At 37.3% G+C, this 24,489-nt stretch overlaps 1 protein-coding gene across 5 annotated transcripts in view; it reads left to right on the top strand.

Moving 5' to 3' along the window:
• MAP3K13 (mitogen-activated protein kinase kinase kinase 13) overlaps window positions 1–24,489 on the top strand; it is a 177,307-nt gene that overhangs the window by 48,566 nt on the left and 104,252 nt on the right. The window contains exon 1 of one of the 5 annotated variants that reach the window (XM_088838445.1): window positions 21,132–22,013. The exons of the other annotated variants lie outside the window; for them this stretch is intronic. The gene's annotated coding sequence lies outside the window, so the exon portion shown is untranslated. Of the gene's footprint in view, window positions 1–21,131; window positions 22,014–24,489 lie in introns of those variants that run through there. 5 annotated transcript variants of the gene reach the window in all.

The following is a 24,489-nucleotide window of genomic DNA, read 5'->3' as shown; positions in this document are numbered from 1 at the left end:
TCGAGTTTTAATTAAACCATGATTTACCTGAAGGCTCTATTCAGGGAAAGAGATCTTAGGAAGAAGTCAAAATAATGTTGTGATGTCAGCAGAAATATATATATGAACGTTTAAAGAAGTAGCCCTATAATGTCTTTGAATTATATTTTAAAAATTGACTACTGTAGTATATATTAATTTATCCTGAATGCCGAAAACTCATAGCCAAATATGGAAATGTTATCTATGACATCAGAATAGAGCTTACTAGAAGGACTGTATATGACTAGACATTGAAGTGTTAGTTGTTCAGTCATGTCCAACTCTTTGAGACCCCATGGACTTCATGCAACCCACCAGGCTCCTCTGTTCATGGGATTTCCCAGGCAAGAATACTGAAGTGAGTTGCCATTTCCTTCTCCAGGAAATCTTCCCAACTCAGGGATCAAACATGGGTCTCCTGCTTTGCAGGTGGATTCTTTACCATCTGAGCCCCCAGAGAAGCTGTGACTAGATGTTAAGAAGCTTTAATTTTAGATATAACATTAAATTGTTATTTGGTAGTAAATATATTCTTGTAAAGAAAGAAATTATTGCCCTGACCCTCATTTTGCAGAAAAAAAATATATACACATAAAATATATATTTGTGTGTATACATTCATGTATATACACACATGTATACACACATACCAGGCTCTGTCACAGATACTTTTCTTGTGTTCTGTCTCATTTAATCAGCTCTATTCATGTCTCAACTTCCTCATCTGGAAGTGAGGTAATAATATCTCACTCTGCCTTCCCCACAGAATAACAAATTAATCATAACGAGATAATAAAATATACTACTTCAAGCATTACTCAAGAATTTAAGGACTAAATCTTGAATGCCATGTTGTGAGATGTTTACCAGTGTTTCCATAGTAAAATGGTGTGATGGATCCTGGTAAAATTCATTTCAAAATACATTTGCAATACAAACTTGGCAGCAACAATTTGCACAGCCTTGTTCCACAGACATCAAAGAAATGATGGAACACCTGCAAAGTATAGAACAACCTTTTTTCTACTTCTCAATAAACACAACACAAAGTAAACACACCCTTAGCAGTATTTTATGACACACCTCATCAAAAAACTGGCAAGGGAGATATATACTTGGGCAAATGCCTGGACATAGGATAACATCATAGATGACAGAAGAATTTTACATTAGAAATTGAAAACCAGTTTTTAGTCTGTGTAATAACAGTATAAACAGAAAGGTGAGCCTTACCTCAGAAGGCACCTAGGGAACATGGGGAGTTAAATGGAATGATGCTTATATAACTCTACTGCTTATTAACCTGGACCTGGGAGCTGAAAGAAACTTGATCTCTTTCTAGCAGCCTGATCCTTTATTATAATCAGAATGGAAGTTTTAAAAGCTACTGAACCCTACCCCTAGACTCTCTTTCCATTGACCTGAAAAACTTTGATAATTTAATAAGATAATGGAGGTGGGGGCCACAGTGCCTGCCAAGTGTCTAGAAAACTATAAGTTTTCCTCTTTAAAGTTCCCTAAAATGTCTGCTGCTGCTGCTGCTAAGTCACTCCAGTCGTGTCCGACTCTGTGTGACCCCACAGACGGAAGTCCACCAGGCTCCCCTGTCCCTGGGATTCTCCAGGCAAGAACACTGGAATGGGTTGCCATTTCCTTCTCCAATGTGTGAAAGTGAAAAGTGAAAGTGAAGTCGCTCAGTCGTGTCCAACCCTTAGCGACCCCACGGACTGCAGCCTACCAGGCTCCTCCATCCATGGGATTTTCCAGGCAAATGTCTAGAGGATTATAAACCAGGAAACGAACCCATCAAAGAAGGACCATAAAAAGTTCTAATTGAAAAACTGAAAAAGGCTGCCTTATAATCACTTATCTGGAAAATGATTAGACAATACAGTCCATAGGAACAAACATGAAAAACAGAGTGGTTTATATGGCTGCTTTGAGAAACTGAAGGAAAAAATAATTTTGCTAGAACTTTTTCCAGTTGAAAGTTTCAAGAATAAAGTTTTCACATAATAGTCTAAAGAAATCACATGAGATACATGTTAACAGCAGTAAGTGCAAATGGGAAATGACCAACCTCTAAGTGGATATTAATAGTTCTGGTTCATGGAATAAAGAACAGAAAACATTACATACATACAGAAAACCTTACATACTGGTAGAGAAGTTACCTTCACTCAACAGAAAGACCTTTATGCCCATCTAATGAATTCTTACATGTTTAGATTTATGTTTTATTTCTAGAATTTCCTTCTTACTGTTTTTTTATACTTTCCATCTCTGTGATAAAATTTCTTTTTTTTTTTAAGATTCCATATATAAGTGATAACATAGAGTAATTGCCTTTCTCCAGTTTCACTAAGCATAATGCTCCCTAGGTCCATCTGTATTGTTGCAAATGGCAGAATTTCCTTCTTTCTTATGACTGATATTCCATTGTATATATATATATACCACATCTTTATCCATTCATCTGTTGAAGAACACAGATTACATCCATATCTTGGTTAATAATCTACTATGAACGCTGGGGTATATGTATCTTTTCAAATTAGTGTTTTTGTTTTTTTCATATACCTACCTAGTAGGGGAAATGCTGGATCTTATGACAGTTCTGTTTTTAGTTTTTTGAGGAGCCTCAATACAGTTTTCCAGAGTGGCTACGCCAATTCACAATCCTACCAACAGTGTACAGTGACTCTCTTTTCTGTGTATCCTCACCAACATTTGTTATTTGTGGTTATTTTGATGATGCTGACAGATGTGAAGTGAACAGGAATTTTTTAAAAGTATTTTATCAATATATAAAAGTACTTTTTTATTGATGTCTCTGATTTAATTTGTATATGGTCAGTGAACATACTCTTTTAAGATTTCAGTCTGGAAATAATATTATTGAGAAACACTTTAAGTTTCAGAATAAGGTCTTTGTTGGTATAGCTATCTTTTCACTTAACGTTTTCTGCAGTTGCTAAGTGCAGTGTTCCATGAGGTTGGGCAAGATGGTTGATAGTATGGTTTAAATCTATCCGCTGATGTTTCTTTTGTCTACTTCTGTAAGTATCTATTACTGAGAAAGGAGTGTTAAAATCTCTGATTGTGGATTTACCTGTTTCGTTAGTTCTGTCGTCCCATGCTTTGAAGCTCTGATGTTGAGTATGTCCACATTTAGGATTATTGTGTCTTCTTGATGAAGTGGCCCTCTTAATATCATTAACTCTCCCTCTTTATCTCTGCTAATGCTCCTTGTCTTGAAGTCTACTTTATCTGATAATAGTCACATCAGCTTTTTTATGCTTAGTATTTGAATGGTATATCATTCCCTGCTTTTACTTTCAAATTGTCTGTCTTTTAATATTTGAGCTGTATTTCTTAGAAATAACACAATTGAATCTTCCTTTTTGTAAATCCAGCCTTGGTCTCTACCTTCTAGTTCATCTGCATTTAGTGTAGTTTCTGATACGGTTGCACTTAGGTGTACTTTGTATTTAGGTTTCTGTTTTTTCCCAGCTAGGCTTTTTGTTTCCTCATGATTTTTTAATTAATTAATTTATTTAAAATATATATTTATTTTAATTTTAATAAATTAATAAATTAATTTATTTTTTGTTTCCTCATATTCTTCCATTGATTGATTGATTTTAATCAAATGTTTTCTAGTATTCTATTTCATCTTATGACTGTTTAGCTGTATCTTTTTAATATTTTTAAGCACTCCCTCTAGCTATTTTAATATGTATCCTTAAATAATCACATTCTACATATTAATGTTGTATCATTTCTTATAAAAATGTAAAATATGTGGATGCAAAACAAGGACTTCTGAAGGGATAGTTTAGAAATCTTAAAGGACAAGTAGAAATGAGGAAGCGGTGATAGGGCAGTCTAGGGAGAGCGATAGCAAGATCATGGAGCCTAGTAAGAGAACAAGCCATTCACTCTGACTAGAGCCTAGAGCTCAGAGTGGCAGGAACTGAGGGCAGAGAACCCAGTAGGGGATACTCCTGTGTGTTGTGGTGGGTTGAATAGTGTTCCCTGGAATTCATATTCACCTGGAACCTCAGAATATGACCTTATTTGGAAATAGACTGTAGTTATAATTATTGGTGTTATTACGAGGTCATTCTAGATAAGAGGTCATTGGTCTAAATTCAATGAGTAGTATCCTTATAAGAAGAGGAGAGGACACACAGAGATACATACAGAGAAGAGACCATCTGATGACAGAAGTAGAGACTGGAGTAAAACAACTACCAGCCAAGGAACACCGGGGATTGCTAGGAGCCACTGAAAGTTAGCAAGAGGCAGGGTTCTTCCTTAGAGCCTTCAGAGGGACCACGGCCCTGCTGACACCTTGATTTTGAACGTCTAGTCTCAGGAACTGTGAGGGAGTAAATTTCTGTTGCTTCATGCCTCCCAGTTTGTATAATTTGTTACAGCAGACCTAAGAAACAAATGCAATATTTAACCCATATTCTGCTTACTGTGCATTCAGTTCAGTTCAATCACTCAGTCGTGTCCGACTCTTTGCGACCCCATGAATCACAGCACGCCAGGCCTCCCTGTCCGTCACCAACTCCCGGAGTTCACTCAAACTCATGTCCATCGAGTCGGTGATGCCATCCAGCCATCTCATTCTCTGTCGTCCCTGTCTCCTCCCGCCCCCAACCCCTCCCAGCATCAGAGTCTTTTCCAGTGAGTCAACTCGTCATTAAGCCCATTGTTTTGGTTTTAAGATATGTCCAGAAATTCTTTTATTCTTCCCTTTAAGAGATAGAAGCCAATTCCTCGCCCCCTGAGTGTGGGTTGGATCCTGATGACTTGCTTCTAATGAATGAATAAAGGGAAAATGAGGGCATGCAGATTTGGAGACCAAGTCAGGTTAGCAAACTATAGCTGTGGGCCGGCCACCTATTTTATGAATCGAGTTGTACTGGAACAAGTATCCCCGTTTGTTTACATTGTATGTGCCTGTCTTTGCACCGAAACAACTGAGGTGAGCAGTTACAAACCCTATGGCATGTAAGCCTAAAATAGTTATTTAGCCCTTTCAGAGAGTTTGTTAATCCCTGCAAAAAGCACTGCAGCTTTTTGCTTGCTCTTGATAACTTGCTTTGGGGGAAGCCATCTGCCTTGTCACGGGAACGCTCAAGTTCCTGTTGTTAAGGAACTGAGACCTCTTACAAACATCTATAAACGGTCTTGGAAGTACAGTTGACCCTTGAACAATGTGGGAGAGAGGGTGGTTCAAAAATTCACCTGTAACTTAACTTACAGGCAGCCCTCTGTAGCTATAGCTATGGTTTCACACCTAGAGATCCAACCAACCTCAGATTGTGTATTACTGTAATATTTTTTAAAGCCACATGTAGTTTTTAAAAAGCCACACGTAAGTGGACCCACACAGTTCAAACTCATGCTGTTCAAGGGTCAACTTTAGTTTCTCAAGCCCCAGGCAAGCTTTCAGATGACTGCCTCCCGGTCAACAACTTAACCGAAACTTCCTGAGAAACCCTGAGCCGGAACCACCCACCTAAGCTGCTCCCAGATTCCTGACCTTCAGAAACTAAGTGAGATTATAAAGGCTTGTTGTTTTAAGCCGCTCGGTTTGGGGCAGTGTGTTATGCTGCAATGCATAACCAATTCACTCATCCTCCTGCAGTTTTCCATGCTGCCTATGAGCTGTTCTGCGTGTCTTATCTATGCCTCTGGCTTTGCTGTTTTAGAAACACTGGGAAATAAGACCTTTATATAAAGAAACTCCCAGATGACATGGATAAGATTTAGGAAACAAAAGATACTGGAAGACAAGAACTCTATTTTATATTTTTCATAATTCTTCTTACTAACTAATACAGCACTGTGAGTGGTTCAGTTCAGTCACTCAATCGTGTCTGACTCTGCGACCCCATGGACTGCAGCATGCCAGGCTTCCCTGTCCATCACCAACTCCGGAACTTGCTTAAATTCACGTCCATCAAGTCGGTGATGTCATCCAACCATCTCACCCTGTGTCGTTCCCTTCTCCTCCTGCCTTCAATCTTTCCTAGCATCAGGGTCTTTTCCAATGAGACAGTTCTTTGCATCAGGTGACCAAAGTATTGGAATTTCAGCTTCAGCATCAGTCCTTCCAAAAAATACTCAGGACTGATTTCCTTTAGGATTGACTGGTTTGATCTCCTTGCAGTCCAAGGGACTCTCAAGAGTCTTCTCCAACACCACAGTTCAAAAGCATCAATTCTCAAGCACTCAGCTTTCTTTATAGTCCAACTCTCACATCCATACATGACTACTGGAAAAACTATAGCTTTGACTAGACAGACCTTTGTCGGCCAAGTAATGTCTCTGCTTTTTAATATACTGTCTAGGTCGGTCATAACTTTTCTTCCCAGGAGCAAACATCTTTTAATTTCATAGCTGCAGTCACCATCTGCAGTGATTTTGAAGCCCCCCAAAATAAAGTCTCTCACTGTTTCCATTGTTTCCCCGTCTATTTGCCATGAAGTGATGGGACCAGATGCCATGATCTTAGTTTTCTGAATATTGAGTTTTAAGCCAACTTTTTCATTCTGCTCTTTCACTTTCAACAAGAGGTTCTTCAGTCCCTCTTCACTTTCTGCCATAAGGATGGTGTCATCTGAGGTTATTGATATTTCTCACAGCAATCTTGATTCCAACTTGTGCTTCCTCCAGCCCAGCATTTCGCTTGATGTACTATGCATATAAATTAAATAAGCAGGGTGCCAATATACAGCCTTGACATTCTCCTTTCCCAATTTGGAACCAGTCTGTTATTCCATGTGTGATTGATTACTGCTGCTGAACTTGACTGTGACTAACAAAGTGTTAGGCTTATAAGGCATGTTTATTTGAGTCATTAGGCAGAATGTTTGCTCTATCTTGTTACTGTTATTTATATGAAAAGGGGTATTTGAGTATGCCATCATCATCTTTATTGGTTGCACTTCAAGAGTTTTAGTTGCTTTTCTTAAATATTAACCAAGTTGTCTCTAGTCAGGATGGTGTTGAGTTATGTGGGTATATTAGTTTTCTACTGATGCATCACAATATTATTTTAGTGGCTTAAAACAGTGCCCATTTATTATCTCAATTTCAGTGGGTCAGGACTCTGAATGTAGCCTAGTTAGGCCTCCCATTTAGGGTCTTACAAGGCTTTAATCAAGGTGTTGGCCAGGGTTGGATTTTCATCTGAAACTTGCCTGGGGGACTTATGTGGCTATTGACAGCGTTCAGTATCTTGGGGTTGTAGAACTGAAAGCCTCAGCTTTTTGTTTTGGGCTTTTGGTATTTTTTTTTTTTTGAGTTGTTATTGCCTGTTGTCTAGAGGTGTCCCTCAGCTAACGGAGAGCACCCACACTTCCTTGCCATGTGGGGTTACCCAATATGGCCGTTTGCTTCCTCTCAGCTAATGAAGGGAGAAACTCCGGCAAGACACGCAGTATGGTTTTCTATAATATCATCACATCATTATGTGCATGTGATCAGTACATTCCAGCACCTTTAAGGACTTCTCTTGGTTAGAAGCAAGTCTCACTCTGAGCCAAGGAAAAGCATTAGCAGTTGGGGATCACAGGTGCCTACTTCCTGCCAGCTCTTGGCATACAGTGTTCTTTCAAGAAGTTTGGTGGTAGAGGACAGGAAAGCAAGCAGATAAGTCAGAGGGAAATTTTGAAAAGGAGCGACATGAACATGTTTACAGGCAGAGGAGAAAGCACAGCCAATAAGAAGAGACTGAGATGATACGTTAATCTGTGCCAAGAGTCTGTTCATAGTGGGTGCTCAGTTATGTTAGTTGTCTCATACCTCTCCTTCCACAATGTCTCATTACATTTTTTTCTTTAAGTATATATTATACTACTCTACTGTGTGTCATACATGACAGTAGATAACCGTACTAACCAAACTAAATATATCCCTGACCCCTTTGCCTTTGTGCCATCCAGCTTGGAAGCATCATTAGCCATTTCAATAATCATTTCCTTCCTGGCTTACCTCCTTCACCCCTTGTCAACTTTGGTCTTTCTTCCTTTGACTGTGCCAAGCCAGAGTACTCCCCAAACTGTGTTTTCTGCTGCTGTGTTGATTGTTTTGCCTTCTCAGTTGGGTCCACACTGCTGATTGGTGGCCTTGAATTCATATCTGTTTGAGTTTCCCAAACCTCTCCTGTAACTTATTATCCTGTCTCTATTGTCCTTCTCAGTTGGCTTCCTTTGATAGGGTCTCTCAACCTCCTTTCTATTCATCCCATAATCTTTTATTGCCACCTTCACTTGCCTATTTTCTTGCACAACAAAATATGTAGATACCACAGGTATCCCTACCTACCTTGTGGTCAAAGTTTTGGTCGTAAACCCTCCCACCTCCTCAAAGCATATTTCCAGCCATGAGCATCCCTCACTGTAATGAAAAGACATACCACTCTCTATTGCAGAATATATTACAGAATCATTGCCAAGCCATCTGTGCCTTGATGTTTGATATCTCCCTTAAAATTAGAGGGGGAAAAAAGAAACTTTTTAAAGTTCAAGTAACTTGAATGTTAAAATAATAGAGTGTATTTATTAAATCAGCAAGTCTTAAAACTTAATTTTGTTCCCAAAATTGTACTTGTACTTCATAGAAAATTTAGAAATTTAGATTAAAAGAGAAGAAAATAAAATTATCGCTATCCCTGCATACAAATAACTATGGTTAACATTATATTTATTCTTCTAGTCATATATATGTGTTAGGTTACATGGTACCAATTATCATGTTACCTTCCTTATCCATATTTTGTTATGAATATTTTAATCTATTTTTATATATCAATACTTTAATATATAATTTGTAAAACTTTTAAATATTTTTAATTTTACTTATTTAATAAAGCTTCCCTTTACGGGTATTTTATTTTCCCAATGATTTATATTTTAAATAATTACATGATGAAATCTTTATAGCTAGGCCCTTTTTGCAAATTCTTGATTATTTGTTTAGAATAATTCCTTGAAGTTTAATTTTAGATTAAAGAATATTTACATTTAAGCCCACTGATACCTGCTATCAAGTAACTGTACTTCAAAAAGGTTGTAAGAAGTATTTAACCATCAGCAGTGTGTAAGAGTATCTGTTTTCCCATACCTTTTCCAAGGCAGTGTATAAAACAATCTTAGCCACTTTGCAAGGAAAAACCAGTATTTGATTTAATTTTCATTTTTTGATACTGAAGTCACACTTTTCCCTTACTATCCATTGTGTATGTTTTTTTGTAAATTGTCTGTTCATGGACTTTTTCTTCTTCCCTTCATCTTATTTGTATGTTGATCTACTTTATTATTTTTGGAACTCACGGTTGTTCAAATTAGTAACAGTGTATTCTGTGTTTTCTGGTAGCTATGAATGGTAGCTTTCCTTTAACACAAAGGACAAACTGATTTTTCTTTTTTAATTAATATATTTATTTGGCAGCCTCGCATCTTAGTTGTGACACATGGGTTCTTCACTGCGGCCTGCAGACTCTCTAGTTGTGGTGCACAGGCTCAGTCGCTCCATGGCATGTGGGTTCTTATTTCCCTGACCAGGAATCAACCCCACATCCTTGCTCTGTAAGGCGAATTCTTAGCCACTGGACCACCAGGGAAATCCCTGATTTTTCCATGTAAGATAGACTAGAGAAAAATGACATACATATATATGGCATACATATATACACAGGTATATATGCAGATATGTGTTTGTGTGTTTGTCTTTCAAGCATAGCTTAACAAAGCCACTTAATATGGTTCTGTGTAATTATTGACTTTCTTTATGCAGTATTACCTTATTGATTATCATTCAAGGTTTTGGAATAATTAGTCGTTTAATAAAGTACAGCATAATGACATTGATCTCAGTCTACGTGTCTGACTTGTAAATTTTTCCTCAGTAATATTATTGTATTGGATTTTCTCTTTTAAGTTTTTCAAACATTCTTCAAGTTTGCAGTAGGTGGCAGCAACAGAAAGCATTCTTTCATTTGTTTCAAAATGTAATCAGGCATTCATCGGGGGCAATATAAATGAACTCACCCTAAATATGAAGAGCTTTATGATAGAGGCTACTCCAGAAATGTAAATTTAGTGTGAAATTGGTGAGTATTTCATAGCCCATTTTGGAAGTAAGTCCCAACAAATACTCTTTTTGGGAAATTGCATTTTATTTTTTAGTGTTACAGGGTTTACTTATAGCATGTTTTATTATTTTGGGGAATCTTATTCCCCACCACCTCCTCTTTATATTTACAGTGAAAGCCACTCAAGACACCAGCCTCTTTTCTAGAGGAGTGGCCTTTTCAACGATGACTGTTTAATATAGAGCCTTGAGTAATTTCACAGACTAAAAATACATGCTAAGAATATGTGGCCTTTTTAGGCCACTGCTTCCATTTTGAGTGGTCTTAGAGCTTCACTGTGCTAATTTTAAAATTCAGGGTCCATACATGTCTCAAGAGTATTTGTAATAATTGTCTTTAGATCATAACAGTTCCCCCCAAGTTGGTTTAGCATCATCTATAGTCCATTCAGGCTTCCCAGGTGGCACTAGTGGTAAAGAACCCTCCTGCCAATGCATTAGACATAGAGACGTGGGTTCAATCACTGGGTCAGGAAGATCCCCTGAGGAGGGCATGGCAACGCACTCCAGTATTCTTGCCCGGAGAATCCCATGGACAGAGGAGCCTGGCGAGGCTACAGAGTCAGGGGTCGCACAGAGTTGAACATGACTTAAGTGACTTAACACACACACATAGCCCATTCACGAGAGGGACAAGCAACCCCACTACAGAGGATCTGGGGATACACCGGCTTTTGTTGCCAAACTACAATGACAGGTGGATATTCTGTCCCCTAGGATAAGAGGGGTGGCTGTAAGATAAACCTAGTGGCTGTGAGTTGAGGGGTGAAAGGTCCACTTGCTGCTCTGGTCATTAACACTTCTTCCTTAGCAAGAGTACAGCTTAGAAAAGAAGGTTTCCGGTGAAGAACAGCTGTTGTTAGCTAGCCAACACAGAAGAGATCTCTAGGCTTTAGAGGTGGTTTTTAAAATATTAAAGCATTAAAATTTTGCAGGTTAAGGAAAAAGAAGAATTTCATGAGAATTAAAAATATATTTCGAGCCCCTTGCATGTTTAATTAGGGTCCAGTAGAGTTCTTAAGAATTGATTCAGAAATTCTTGAATCGTATTTTCTGTATCTCCAAAGCTCTTATTATCAGGAGAGAAACTGATTCTTGTTTGTCCAGGTTTTAGTAGTATCGTAGAGGTAAGCTAGTATTTTCTCTTCTGTTAGATTGCAGATACCTTTGAGACAATAAATAAATAAGTAAATGTGATTTTTAAAGTTTTTGTTGGCTTTTCTTTAGAACTAAGAACAGTATCCTGTTCTAGGAATACTGAGTGAACTGTAACTGACCAAGAAAAAGAGGTAACGTCAGTGGTCACTCTCATCCCACCAAAAATGCAGAGAACATTCAGGAAATCTAAGAGCAACTCCTGACTCAGTGCTCAAATTCCAAGACTATGGACAGATCTTTGAACCTCAGTTTTTTCATATGTAACAAAGAAGAGGACAGAGTAGATTTGAGTTGTAAGATTTCTCTCAGATCCTTGATTCTCTTGAGTCAGTATTCTTCTCAAGATGTCTAGAGCACTAATTGCTTATTTATCTCATTCAGGAAATAACCACACACCACCTGGTAACAATATTAGTAGGAATACAGACTAAGTAGCAGTAACAGAGAATCTCAAAATTTTTGGTGGTTCAAAAAGACGGAATGTTATTTCTGCCTTCATTAACAGTCCTAAAGTAGGCAGGTACCCCAGGACAGATGGATGGTTCTGATTCATCAAAAAATCAAACCCCAAAGCTACTTCTGCTTCCTTGCTCTGCCATTGCCTGGAGTACCATCATCTGCATGGTAGAAGCTGACTCAGCATGGGACTTAAGAGAGTCCAGCACAAGCAGGTAAGACCTGCAAGTTAAAAACATACTTCCACTCAAACCCCACTGGCTTGAACTCAGTCATGTGCTTGCATCTACAACCAGGAGAACAGAGAAGTCTTTAGCAGCGTGGCTTGTATCCAACTACAGTTTTAAGAGTGGGATTAGGTATAAGGGTTCTATAACTAACAAGAAAGAGAGGAGATTATATTTTAGGGGACAGTCTCCAGCACTGTGCCTTCTGTTATGGTTTTAAACCATTCTGATAATCTTATTTTACTGTTTATTGTTTTTCTATCTTTTCTAATGAAATAGACTGAGATCAGGATCTGTGATTTATCCCTGTATACCTCACAGCACATGTAAGGTATTTTGAACATAGATGACATTCAATAAAAATATGTATATTTTATTTGTATATTGATTTTTCAGAGCTTTTAAGTAAGCACTAGGTCCAATAATCTTCCCTTCCATTATGCTGCTCCATCTACTTATTGCTTGTGTAGTGAATGTTACATGTAAAACTTCAATTCTCAACCTAGTTCAGGAGACTATATCAGAACTTAAAAAGTAGTGAAATTTTTAAAATATATGTTATAGATAAATTGATTGATTGGGGGCAGGTTGCTACTAGTAGCAATTACTGTCTTTTTCAGGTAGTGTGTAATGGAAAACCAAGAACTTTACAGAGTGTCTTCAACATTTGGTTTTAAGTGTATTCCTTGGACATCACATATGATTATATTTATGAAATACTTTAAAACAGATCTTTCTCTGAGGTTCTGTCATCTCCGTTCTCTTTGTTGATGTGCTTAGTTGCTCAGTGATGTCCAACTCTTTGAGACTCCATGGACTGTAGCCCGCTAGGCTCCTCTGTCCATGGGGATTCTCCAGGCAAGAATACTGGAGTGGGTTGCCATGCCCTCCTCCAGGGGATCTTCCAAACCCAGGGATTGAACACAGGTCTCCCACCTTGCAGGCATATTCTTTACCATCTGAGGCACCAGGGAAGCCCGTTCATTTGATGTTAATAATAAAGAGCTGACTGCAGTGCTGAGTGTGGGTTTACACAGAGAGAGACTGTATATGGATAGCTGTATAAAACTGATTTTAAAAGCAAGCCACACTTTTACTGACTCTGTGTTAACATCTTCTCCACTCTGACTTCCTTTTTTTTTTTCTGCTGCACTTGTATACTGTAACCCAATATGGGAAGGGAAAGTGCTGGTATGTGCCTTAGCAATTTTACATTTGGTAAGAACTGCCTTGGAAGAATTGTCCTAGTTTCTTATATCCAGTTTTCCCAAATCTTCCCCCTTCAGGTTTACCTCTTTTTATAACTGACTGTAACCACCCAACCTAAAATGATCATTCTATCAGTAAGTGAGGAAGGTTTGGTTCAAGCCCTGGGCAAACTGCAGCATAAGGACAGGGATTGTTTGTATAAGACAAGCCTTTATTCCCTTTACAAACATGCCAACTTGCCAAAGACAAGCAAATGGCAAATACTGGCTATAGTCTGGACCAGGAAGAGTGGCTCTGAGCTTTTACGTGGCCTCACCCACATTTCAGAGCTTTCAGTGAGCCTCAACACCAGGCTGTTCTTGGAACATTTTTCTCCAAGGGACAGAACATGTTTTTTTCTGTTTTGTTTTTTCAGCTAAGGGCTTGATCTTACCTTTCTATGTCAACAGAGGGCAGCAGAGAGCACCACGCTATAGCCTAACTGCTGCAGCTGCTGCCAAGTTGCTTCAGTCTTGTCCAACTCTGCGCTACCTCATAGATGGCAACCCACCAGGCACCTCTGTCCCTGGGATTCTCCAGGCAAGAATACTCGAATGGGTTGCCATTTCCTTCTCCAATGCATGCTAAGTCACTTCGGTCATTTCTGACTCTGTGCGACCCCATGGACAGCAGCCCACTAGGCTTCTCTGTCCACAGGATTTTCCAGGCAAGAATACTGGAAAGTGGGTTGTTATTTCCTTCTCCAATAGCCTAACTAGTAGTTCTCACATTGTGTGAGGCCCAGTCTCCTAGAGCCTACAGAGACAATCAACCCCAGGGACCTTTTTTTTAGCTATGGCAAAGACTGGGTCTGTTACAGGCATTGGGGGTGGGGGTGGGGGGTGGGGCAAGGAAGGGTTGCTAAACATTTTGCCTTATGGAGGAGAGTCCCACGCATGGAAGAATATTCCCACCCATAAAAGTCAGTTAACTCCCTTCTGGTATTGTTCTCCAGCTTCAAGTAAAGCATTCCTGCCTAACTTAGCACTTTCACCATTTGTAGTGCTATTCATCTTACCAAAGCAACCTAATACTACAAACTGGCCTTTTCATCTTTGCATTGTCACTTTTAAAATTGACTTTAAATTTTAGTCATTGAATGACCACAGACAAGACTTTAATAGGAGAGGGGAAAGAGGGATAGAATTTAAAAAATATAAGTCACTAGGTTACAGAGTTTAGAGAAAGCTGGATTAGATGAGCCAATCTTCTTGAACCCTGATTTTCTCACATATAAAGTGAGACTAAAATCTACTTTATTTTAAAATATTTTGTAAATTTTAAAGTGAAGGAGAAGATTGTTTACAAAAATGTCTAGGGTCATATTTGTACCCAATTATTATTTTTAGAAATTAGATATCCAAACCTCTCTACTTACATTATACTTAGGAGCTCATATCCCAATTAAACAATAGTTGTAGCCAACATCCTGGGGATGACATGGTTGATTCTCATTGGGTCATGAGTCCCAGTGGACTTGGGTCATGTGCCTATCTTTTCACTAATATTATAACCAAGTAGGTGAGTTGCCCTGCCTTGTGTCACATGTTCACTCTTGGAGTCCCAACTTCAGGTGGGGTTGGCTTTGCCTGAACCTCTTGGACTGAGAGTGGGGGAGAGACAGTTTCCTCAAACAGAGAGGATGTAGGGGCAGACTTTAAAAGGGGGCAGTTGTTCACTATTTCTATGTTTTGATCTTTAGTTATGCTACATGCTTTGTAAAGCTAAAGTGGAAATGCCAACTTCCACTAAAGAAGCAGGGAAATGAAAACAGGATCAGAAGTATAAAAGTTAAATGGTTGTTTTTTTTTAAATGACCTCTCAGAAAGAGTACAAACTCTATATGGATGGGTAAAATAATGTATAAAGTTATTTTTTGTTTGTTTAGTTTTTTACCCTTTCAATATGTAAAGTGCCTTTGTAAACTCAAAATATTATTTTTAGTCCCACAAAGGTTTGGTAACTTGCCAGATTTTGTGTTTTATGGAGTGGTGTATTTCAGGGATGTTAAATGTTTTATTTATTAAGAAATCCATTTGCTTTTGATTTGCTTTAATGCATTTTCACTATTGATCAGAGAATTATATCCCTTGTTCATAATCATCCTTTGACAGATAATACATTAAAACTTCATTAAGCTGTTAAACTTTATTCTAAATAGCATAAAAACCTCTAAACAATTGCTTTTTTCCAGTTGTCTAGATGTTTTATTAGCCTTTGATGAAAATGCTAGACTTCAAATCCACTTAACTCACAATGTTCTTCAAAACTTGCTGTAATTATATGAACCTTTAGGATTTTTTCTATCATAAAAATGATTGTGGAATTTACCAACATGAGACTTTCATCTTTTTAAAAGTTAATAGGTGTATTAGTGTAAGTTTCTATTTATAGTCTACTTTTTCTAAAAGAATGTGCTTAAGACATATGTATACATAACAAGGTTAACAAAGGGAAAATCAAACCGAAAACAAGGAAGATAAAGCAAAAATGATAACCACAAAAAGCTAAAATAAACTATATAGAGATACAGATGGATTAATTTGAGCATAAAGTTGGTTCTGGACTTTCCTGCAAGGACAAAAAAAAAAAAATGCAATTCAGTGGATTACATTGTTGCCATCTGAAAGGGAATGCTAATAATTCTTCAAGAACAGAAAAGAGTTTCCCTGATACTGAGTTCTAAAAAGGAATTCCTCTTGTGAATTTATTATGTGTGAGACATCATGCAAGATAGTGGACCGTGTAAAAGCAATATGGCTGTTCCTTATAATGAAGGAAAAGCCATAACGTAGAATGTAGCTTAATGACAGTGACTCTGCTCGGGAGGACTGTGCTAATGATATTTGGGTAGCATGTAGCTTTCTGATGAACTCTCTATCTCCTTTGATGCAAGGACAGATAGTTACAACAATGTTTTTCCTTAAATGGCTCTTAAAAATCACTTTCTCAGATAAACATTTCCTGAGAGCTGGACAGCAGCAACAACAGAGTTTGAGTAATGGTCTGCTGAGGTCTTTGAATGTTGAAACTGTCTGAATAAAAAATAAATTAAAAAAAAAATTTTTAACAAAAAGAATGAGAAGGTAGAAGATGTGATCTGGAACTCTGGATTAGAAGGACTTGCTCAGAGCCCTAGTCTCAATCTACTGTAGTTTAAGTGAAAAAAAAAAAATTATTTGAGGAACCATGTACTTTGAAAACAAGGTAAGTTAGGGTTAATGTTCTGATATGGAAGTGGAGAATTCTAATTAGTGTTCTTACCTGTTAGAAAGATTGTTTTTTACATCAGTTCATAAAAACTACATCTTTATGTAGAAATTTTTCAACTTTATTTTTTTTTTATAAAGAGAATTTTTGATCACCTCTCTTAACTTCCTCAGGGTTTTCCCCCACTCACCTGCAGAAAACTCAGAGAGTATTCCTCAACTCCCCAAAGGGAAATAATTAGGATGAGCTTTTCTTCGGAAGATGTGTCACTAATGCGTATTTCTAAATTTCCTGAAAAGATCTGTTCTAGATTTGTTGTTGTTCAGTTGCCCAGTCGTGTCTGATCCTATGGACTGCAGTGCGCCAGGCCTCCCTGTCCTTCACCATCTCCCAAAGCTTGCCGAAGTTCATGTCCATTGAGCAAAATAAAAAATCTATGTTTATGTTAACAACAGTAAAACAAAAACAGTTACCAGAATCATTTTCTGAGTATTTTCTATATGCAGGTATTATGCTGAAGTCTTCGCATGTTTTACTTTATTTAACTTTCACATAATAGGCATATAGCCTATTATTATCCTCACTTTATTTTTCCTCTTCCAGTTTTATTGAGATGTAATTGACATACAACACTGTATGAATTTAAGATATACAGCATAATGATTTGACTTGCATCATGAAATGATTACCACAATAAGTTTAGTTAAAATCTATCATCTTATATACATACAAAAGAAAAAAATAATTTTTCCTTGTGATGAGATCTCTTAGGATTTTGTCTCTTTTAACAACTTTCATGTATAACATACAGCAGCGTTGATTATATTAATCACATTGTACATTAATTACATCCTTAGTACCTATTTATCATATAACTGAAAGTTTGTACCTTTTGACTACCTTTGTCACCAAAGATGTTATTTATTAATGACTATTTTCCCCACATTGTACATCTTACTCTAAAAATGAGAAACCAATAGCTTGGTTTACCTAAACTTACATAACTAATGATAATAACCAACAGAGTCAGAATTTGAACCCAGATCTCTTTACTAGCTTCTAACGACACTGGTGCCTGTAAAAGAAATCTGAATCATCGTACATTAGCAGTGAGGTCATCATACTCTTTCTTTTTCTTGGTATTTATGACAAAAATTGCCCCTAGGTCATAGTACTTTGAACTTCTCTTCGATTCTGACTTAGTCATTTTCATTTAAAAACACATTTTTTTCTCTCAAGAAAAAATCCAGCTTTAGAATAGCTAATTTTTTTTTCCTTGGCCACACCTCAAAGCTTGTGGAATTTTAGTTCCCAGACCAGGGATGGAACCAAGGTCCTTGGTAGTGAAAGCATGAAGCCCTAACCATTGGGCAACTGGGGAATTCCCATAGAACAGATCATATTTTATGCCAGAATAATTGTGCCTTAACTTGTGTTCTTAAATTTTTTCCTGTTAGTGAGTTTTGACTATCTTCTTGGGAAAGGAGACCAGATTATCTTTTAGTCATTACTGAAATCTGAAAAGGTCCATTTGGTTCTTAAAAGAGTTTACTCACCTTGATAACTGGCTTTGTAGTGCTCCATACTCAGTGTGCCTACATGCTGAAATAAAAAATTACTTGTGACTATGGGACTTGGCTTAATATCCGTAGAGTTGCAATGTCCCATTCAGTAGCCACTAGCCACGTGTGACTGTTTTTCAACTTATATTAATTAAAATTAAATAAAACTTAAAATTCAGTTCTTCAAGCATAGTAGCCACATTCCACATGGTAATATATGAGACAGTGCAAATTATAGAACATCTCTGTCATCACAGAAAGTTCTCAGGAAGCATTGCTTTCGGATATACATTTTTCATGGCCCTTTTTCCCTACCTTCCAAATTCTGTGCGCAAAACAACATTGTTCTCCTTGAAGAATAACTAGTACAGTTTCTGAGATTTGGGGATACAGCTTATCTTCCCAACAGATTTCCCATCGTGTTTGACATAGAGAAATTTTTGTTGACGAGGTTATTTCTGTGCTCTAGGGAGGCATGCTAATCCAGACTAGGTTCATCTTACTAAAATGGTGAGTCAGTAGAGTAGCTAGTTTTTATTTGCCAGATTACATATTAAACCAACATGTTAGGTGACTGTTATTAGAACCATTATGCATTCTGTTTTGTTGAATTGCTTCAGAGACGTACCCTGGTCTTTGAGTAATGATGTTTCCATGAAGCTTAACAGATTTAACATCTCATTGACATATTTTTTCATAAAGAGGTTACCTCTTTCTATTAGTCTGTATTATTTGGAAGTTTGTGTGTTTTTTTTTTTAATATATAAATCCAATTCTTCTGGTATAGCCTGGTTGGCTTTGATTGCCGTTGAAGGAAACAGAGGTGCATATTCTTTATCTTCTTTTCATTTGTGGATTCTAAAATAATCTTAATACATGGATATAACTGATTGATAGAGATCAGTGTGGTGCACTCAGGCCTACTAGGAAGGTACCAATACTACATTGGTCTTGAGCACACCCATGTCACATGGGTAAATTTCTTTGGTCTGTCTTTTTCATTGTGATATTCCACAAGAAACTTCTTTAAAGAAATTTGTTGAATATATTGTTTGCTAATGATATGCTGTTGCTTGTGTATATAGAACAGTATGTCTTTCCTGTGTATAAAATAGTCCTGGGAAGCTGGGTTTTTTTTTTCCCCATATGAAGTAAGCAGTGAGCAGTACTTATTAGTGTCAGGTTTGAACCCTTTATAATCACATAGAAACAAGCAACCACTCTCCTGTCAGCTGTACAAATAATCTGATTGAGAGAGCAGATATCTGTTCAGAATGTTCTTGGTCACTGGACACCTATAACCAAGGCCTTATATTAACCACTATTGTTCTAGTTTCAAGGATTTGAGATCATTTCCCAAATTCCAAATAGCTATGATCTATGATTAGTATTAGTAAAGTATTGGTAATTGTGAAATGAAATGATGCTATTCAGGGCAATAAATTATATTAATCTCCACCTCTGTGTAACTTTGAAAAAATTTAAAATAAAGAGTAAAAAATGAACTCTTCTCAATACTCTGTAATGACCTATATGGGAAAAGAATCTAAAAAAGAGTAGATATATGTATAACTGATTCACTTTGCTATGTAGCAGAATATAACATAACATTGTAAATCAACTATATTCCAATAAAAACTTTAAAAATTTCATTGATGATATTAAGTCCCCCCAAAAAAAAGAGTAAAAAAAAAAAAATCAGGTTTTTTTTTTTTCCTTGTACTAAGTTGTATGAGTTCCTTGTACTTTTTAGAAATTAACCCTTTATCAGATAATATGTCTGGTTTACAGATATTTTTTCCCACTCTGTAGATTGCCTTGTCATTCTGTTGATTGAAGCTTTTTAGTTTGATACAGTCCCACTTGTCTATTTTTGCTTTTGTTGCCTGTGCTTTTGGTGTCATTTCAAGAAATTATTGCCAAGACTGATGTCAAGAATGGATAAAGGACTTGAACAGACAGCTCTCCAAAGAAGACATACAGGTGCCCAGTAGGTATTATGTGAAACGGTGTCCATCATCACTAATTATCAGGGAAATGCAAATCAAACCACAATGAGATATTACCTCACACCACTTAGGATGGCTTATTATTTTTAAAAAAGATAATAAGTGTTGCAGCAAAATTGTAACCCTTACACACTCTTGATGGGAATGTAAAACTGTGCAGCAGTTATGAAAAACAGTATGGAGATTTCTCATAAAATTAAAAGTGAAACTACCATAGGATCCAGCAGTCTCACTTCTGGGTAAATAGTCAAAAGAAAATCAGGATCTCAAAGAGATATCTACACTCCCGTATTTATTGCAGCACTCTTCATAATAGCCAACATATGAAAACAACCCACGTGTCCATCAACGAATGGATAAAGAAAATGCATATGCCTACAATGGAATATTATTCAGCTTTTAAAAGGGAAATTCCACCATTTGCAGCGACGTTGATGAACCTGGAGTACATAACACTAAATGAAATAAGCAAGTCACAGAAAAAGACAAATGTTGCTTGATTATATGAGTTATCCAAAATAGTCAGGCTCGTGAAAGCAGAGAATACAATAGTGCTTTCCAGGAGCCTGAGAGGAGAGGGAAATGGGTAGTTGTTATTCAATGGATATAAAGTTATACTAGATGAATAGGTTTTAAAGATCTGTAGTACAACATGCCTGTAGTTAACAGTATTTTATTGTGCAGTTCAAAATTTGCTGAGAGTAGATCTCATGTTAAGTGTTTTTGCCACAAAAACCTACAGCAGCTATAACAGAAACCCAAAGGAACACATGAAACTTGGAAATGTCAGATATGTCTACTACTTTGACTGTGATTATGGTATCATGGGTATTTGCATAGTTTGAAACTTATCAGTTGTACACATTAATTATATGTAGTTCTTTGTATAGCAATTGCACCTCAATAAAGCTGTTAAAATTTTTTAAATAAGAAAAAAAATTAATGTCATGAGCTCTTTGGGTGAATTTAATTACAGCTATTTTTGTTATTAGTAATAAGACATTTTACTAAAACCAAAATCTGCTCAAAGAAACATTATAAGCTCTTGGATCTGTGTCTTAATTGAATGTCAGAAGTTTAATAAACCAATGAGGAAATGTCCTACCTTATTTAAAATGTAGCAGTAAATTACTCTTTCACAATCACTTTTGATTCATCACAAATGTCCGTAAGGTGATACTGTTCTGTGAAGCAATTACATTTGTTATATTTTCTTACCTATTTCCTTAGTCACTAGGTTATTATTCCCATTATTATTTCTCTACTATTTTGCTTTTACAAGTCTTGGTGTACATCTACTGGGCATCAGTTTTAGCAACTCTCTGACTTGTTTTTATCACATCAGGTGAGGCACAGTATCAGCAAGAAAAAGGTTAAAGAAAATAACTGACGAATAAAAGACTGTGGTATCTTCTATATGCGTTTTTGCCACCAAAATTCTATTTTGAGCCCCTCATTCAATAGCAATAATAATGTTTTCATGACTATCACAGCTTGAAACACGCACGCAGGCACACACAGACACACACACACACCCCCCACTACCACCCCCTACCCCCCTCCTCACGCTGCCAGTCTGTCCTAAGGCAGTGGCAGACGCCTGATTGGTGGGCTCTGTTTATTCTGTGAGCAGATTCCTTCTGAAAGAAGGCAGGCCATGACTGCCTGAAGCCTATTGGCCAGGACTGCTCTGGACCCTCCCTTTCTTTTTCACAGCACACACCATAGCGAAGTCTGTGCGGAATCCTAAACCAGCCCAATTTACATCCATTCATGAATCTGTGACGTCAGCAAGCCTTCGGGCTTCTCTGCGGTGGGCTGGAAGATTGTGTGGGTGGAATCCCCCTCCTCCTTATTTTTCTAATTCTGCAAGGCTTTTTAAATGAACCTTCCATCTTTTTTAAAGCAAGAAACTGGACGGGCATGTGTAGGAATTCTTCATTGTTGTGAGTATCGCACTCTTTCTGTTTCATCAGCGTTTATTTCACAAGGACAGATGGAGAATGTGTTTTTGATTTGAGGTGATTAGAAAACTGATATGATTGAGGGAGACGCAGTGAGACAGACAGAGACGGAGGCAAAGAGAAACCTGAAACCCCGTTACGGCTAGGAGTCTCTGAAACTGACAGCTGGTTTTCTTCTGCTCGTCTGCATGCTGCTAGACGTGGACATTTTTCATTTACGGTTCTGCACGTTACCTCTGGATGTGGGCTTGGCTTTCCTTAAAGAGAGCTCCATCTCTCTGAGAAATGATGTGAATTGTGTTAGAGGAGAGCACAGAACTGGGACCAGAAAGGTGCTGGGGAAAGCCGGGCCAGCTAGAACGAGCAGGTCCTAGCTGCTGAGCACTCGTCTTCCTTTCCGCCGTCCTTTCTGTCGTTTCTCACCCTTCACCTTGCCTTTGTTTCACAATTGTGTAACAGTCAACATCTTGGGATTGTAGTTTGAGGAAGATGAATACCAGTTCAACCTTCCCCCCCGCCCCCCACGAGCTTGTATTGTGGGAGCTATAGTGGTATATTTATACATGTTTGCAGCTCTTTATGTCACTCTGCACGTTTTATTTACGTTTTCAAAAACCTAAAACCTTCGCCAGAGCCAGAAAGGGAATTATCTTTAAATTCTGACTTGTTTAATATTCCCTAGTGAAAACTAAGAAGCGGTTTCTTAATATAACCTGTAATTATGTGCATGAAAATGCACATGAGCATTTTTTTAAGACAAACTTCCAGCTGAAATTTGTTTATTCCACTGTGTCCGGGAAACATGGAAAACTTCTGATACATTCCAGGTGTTAAGTTGGTTCGATAGTTTGCTTGGAGTTTTAACAAAAAGTGTCTGAATTTGTTTTCCAAGGCTTTGGTTGATTCTGGTGAAAGTTGTGGTTGTAAAGAGGGATGTGCCATTGTGATATGTTCTGCCCCTGGGGCAGCTCCTCAACAGGCATAATCTAATAGCATTTTCCAACTGCCTCACTTAGAGCAGTTTATAGTCTAGTCAGCAGCATGTACCTGGTTGTTCTTTCCAATGAGAGAGAACACAAGATGTCTTTTTCTTTTTTTTTTTTTTATCATTCAGTCTTGTCTTGTTTACCTTGTATAATCAATACTTACTTTTGAAGTTTTCATATTATAATCTGCTCATGAAACAAGGCTTCTAAATTATGGCTCTAACAATAGCTTTTGAATTATTCTTATTAATGAATCTTCCAACTGTGAACTTATTTCGAAATTACCTGAGGATTTAGGATTTTCTTTTATTTCTCATCTTTGTTATTGTCCTCGCTCAATTTGTTTCTCCTGAGTACATTTGAACTCACTAGAATTATAGAAGGGAAAACTTCTGCTTGCTTTTAAACAAGATTTTTGTCCCATGCTAAGAAAATTATGGTGTCGTGCTCTGCTGTTTTTTATCTGCAGGTTGAATAAATAACAAAATTCCCAACATTTGTAAACACCTTGACTTATTTCAGCATTTTTTGAATATGTACCTTCAGATACGTTGTCCAAAGTAGCAATTTCAAAGTTATTTTAAATTATTAAAGACTTTTAAGTCACTGTTAGATCAAAAGACTCCTTAGGATTTTTTTAAAAGATGTGTTTACAGGGACATGTTCACTGCTGGTCCATTGGTTAAGACTCCACACTTCCATTAGGGGCATGGGTTTAATCCCTGGTGGGGGAACCAAGATCCTACATGCTGTGTGGTGTGCCTAAAAGCAATCATAAAAAGAAAAAAAAATGTATTAATCAGACTCATCTTAGGAAATGTTCATCAGATTTCGATATATATTTTGCCAAAGAGAGCTTTATTTCCATGAAAGAAATCCAGTCTGCCCTTTGGTTTTATTAAAGTAAAGCTGTCCCTTTAAGGCACATAGTGGATATAGAATCTCCCTCTCTCCACTCCTAGTGGCTGTATTCTAAATGATATTTATTTTCATGTATAGTGTACTTGTAGGGGAAAAAAAATAATTCTTAATTGTTTAATATCAAACAATAAAATCCTGTGTATCAGTGACTGTCAATAGATGGCTTTCTGTTTAAAATTTGAAGCTACTCCAGAAGTAGGAATTAATTTATTTAGTAAACAAAGTCAGTCAAACCAGAGCCATGTCCTGGGGAGCTGTCAAAAGAAAGGTTCCTAAGGGCCAGTGGCCACATTCATTGTTACGTGGTGGAACAACCATACTTTAAATGGCAGAACCGGTCAGTTTGGTTTGCACTGGCTACCTATCTTCTTTCTGTATGCTGCCACTGAATTAATTGCTTGGTGAGTTTAAATGAATCATGATAGCCAAGATGACCAGTTCTGCCAGGTGGCAGCCTGACTCTTACAACTTTGATTAAAATAAAAAACATTCACCAAGAGCACTCTTTTACTTAAAAAAAAAAAGTCATTTAAATGATATCACACTCCTGC

This window comes from Moschus berezovskii, chromosome 1 (genome assembly GCF_049115385.1).
Source record: "Moschus berezovskii isolate FMDL1 chromosome 1, NW_MosBer_1.0, whole genome shotgun sequence".
Taxonomy (NCBI): domain Eukaryota; kingdom Metazoa; phylum Chordata; class Mammalia; order Artiodactyla; family Moschidae; genus Moschus; species Moschus berezovskii.
This window is presented reverse-complemented; position numbering and strand designations above follow the sequence as displayed.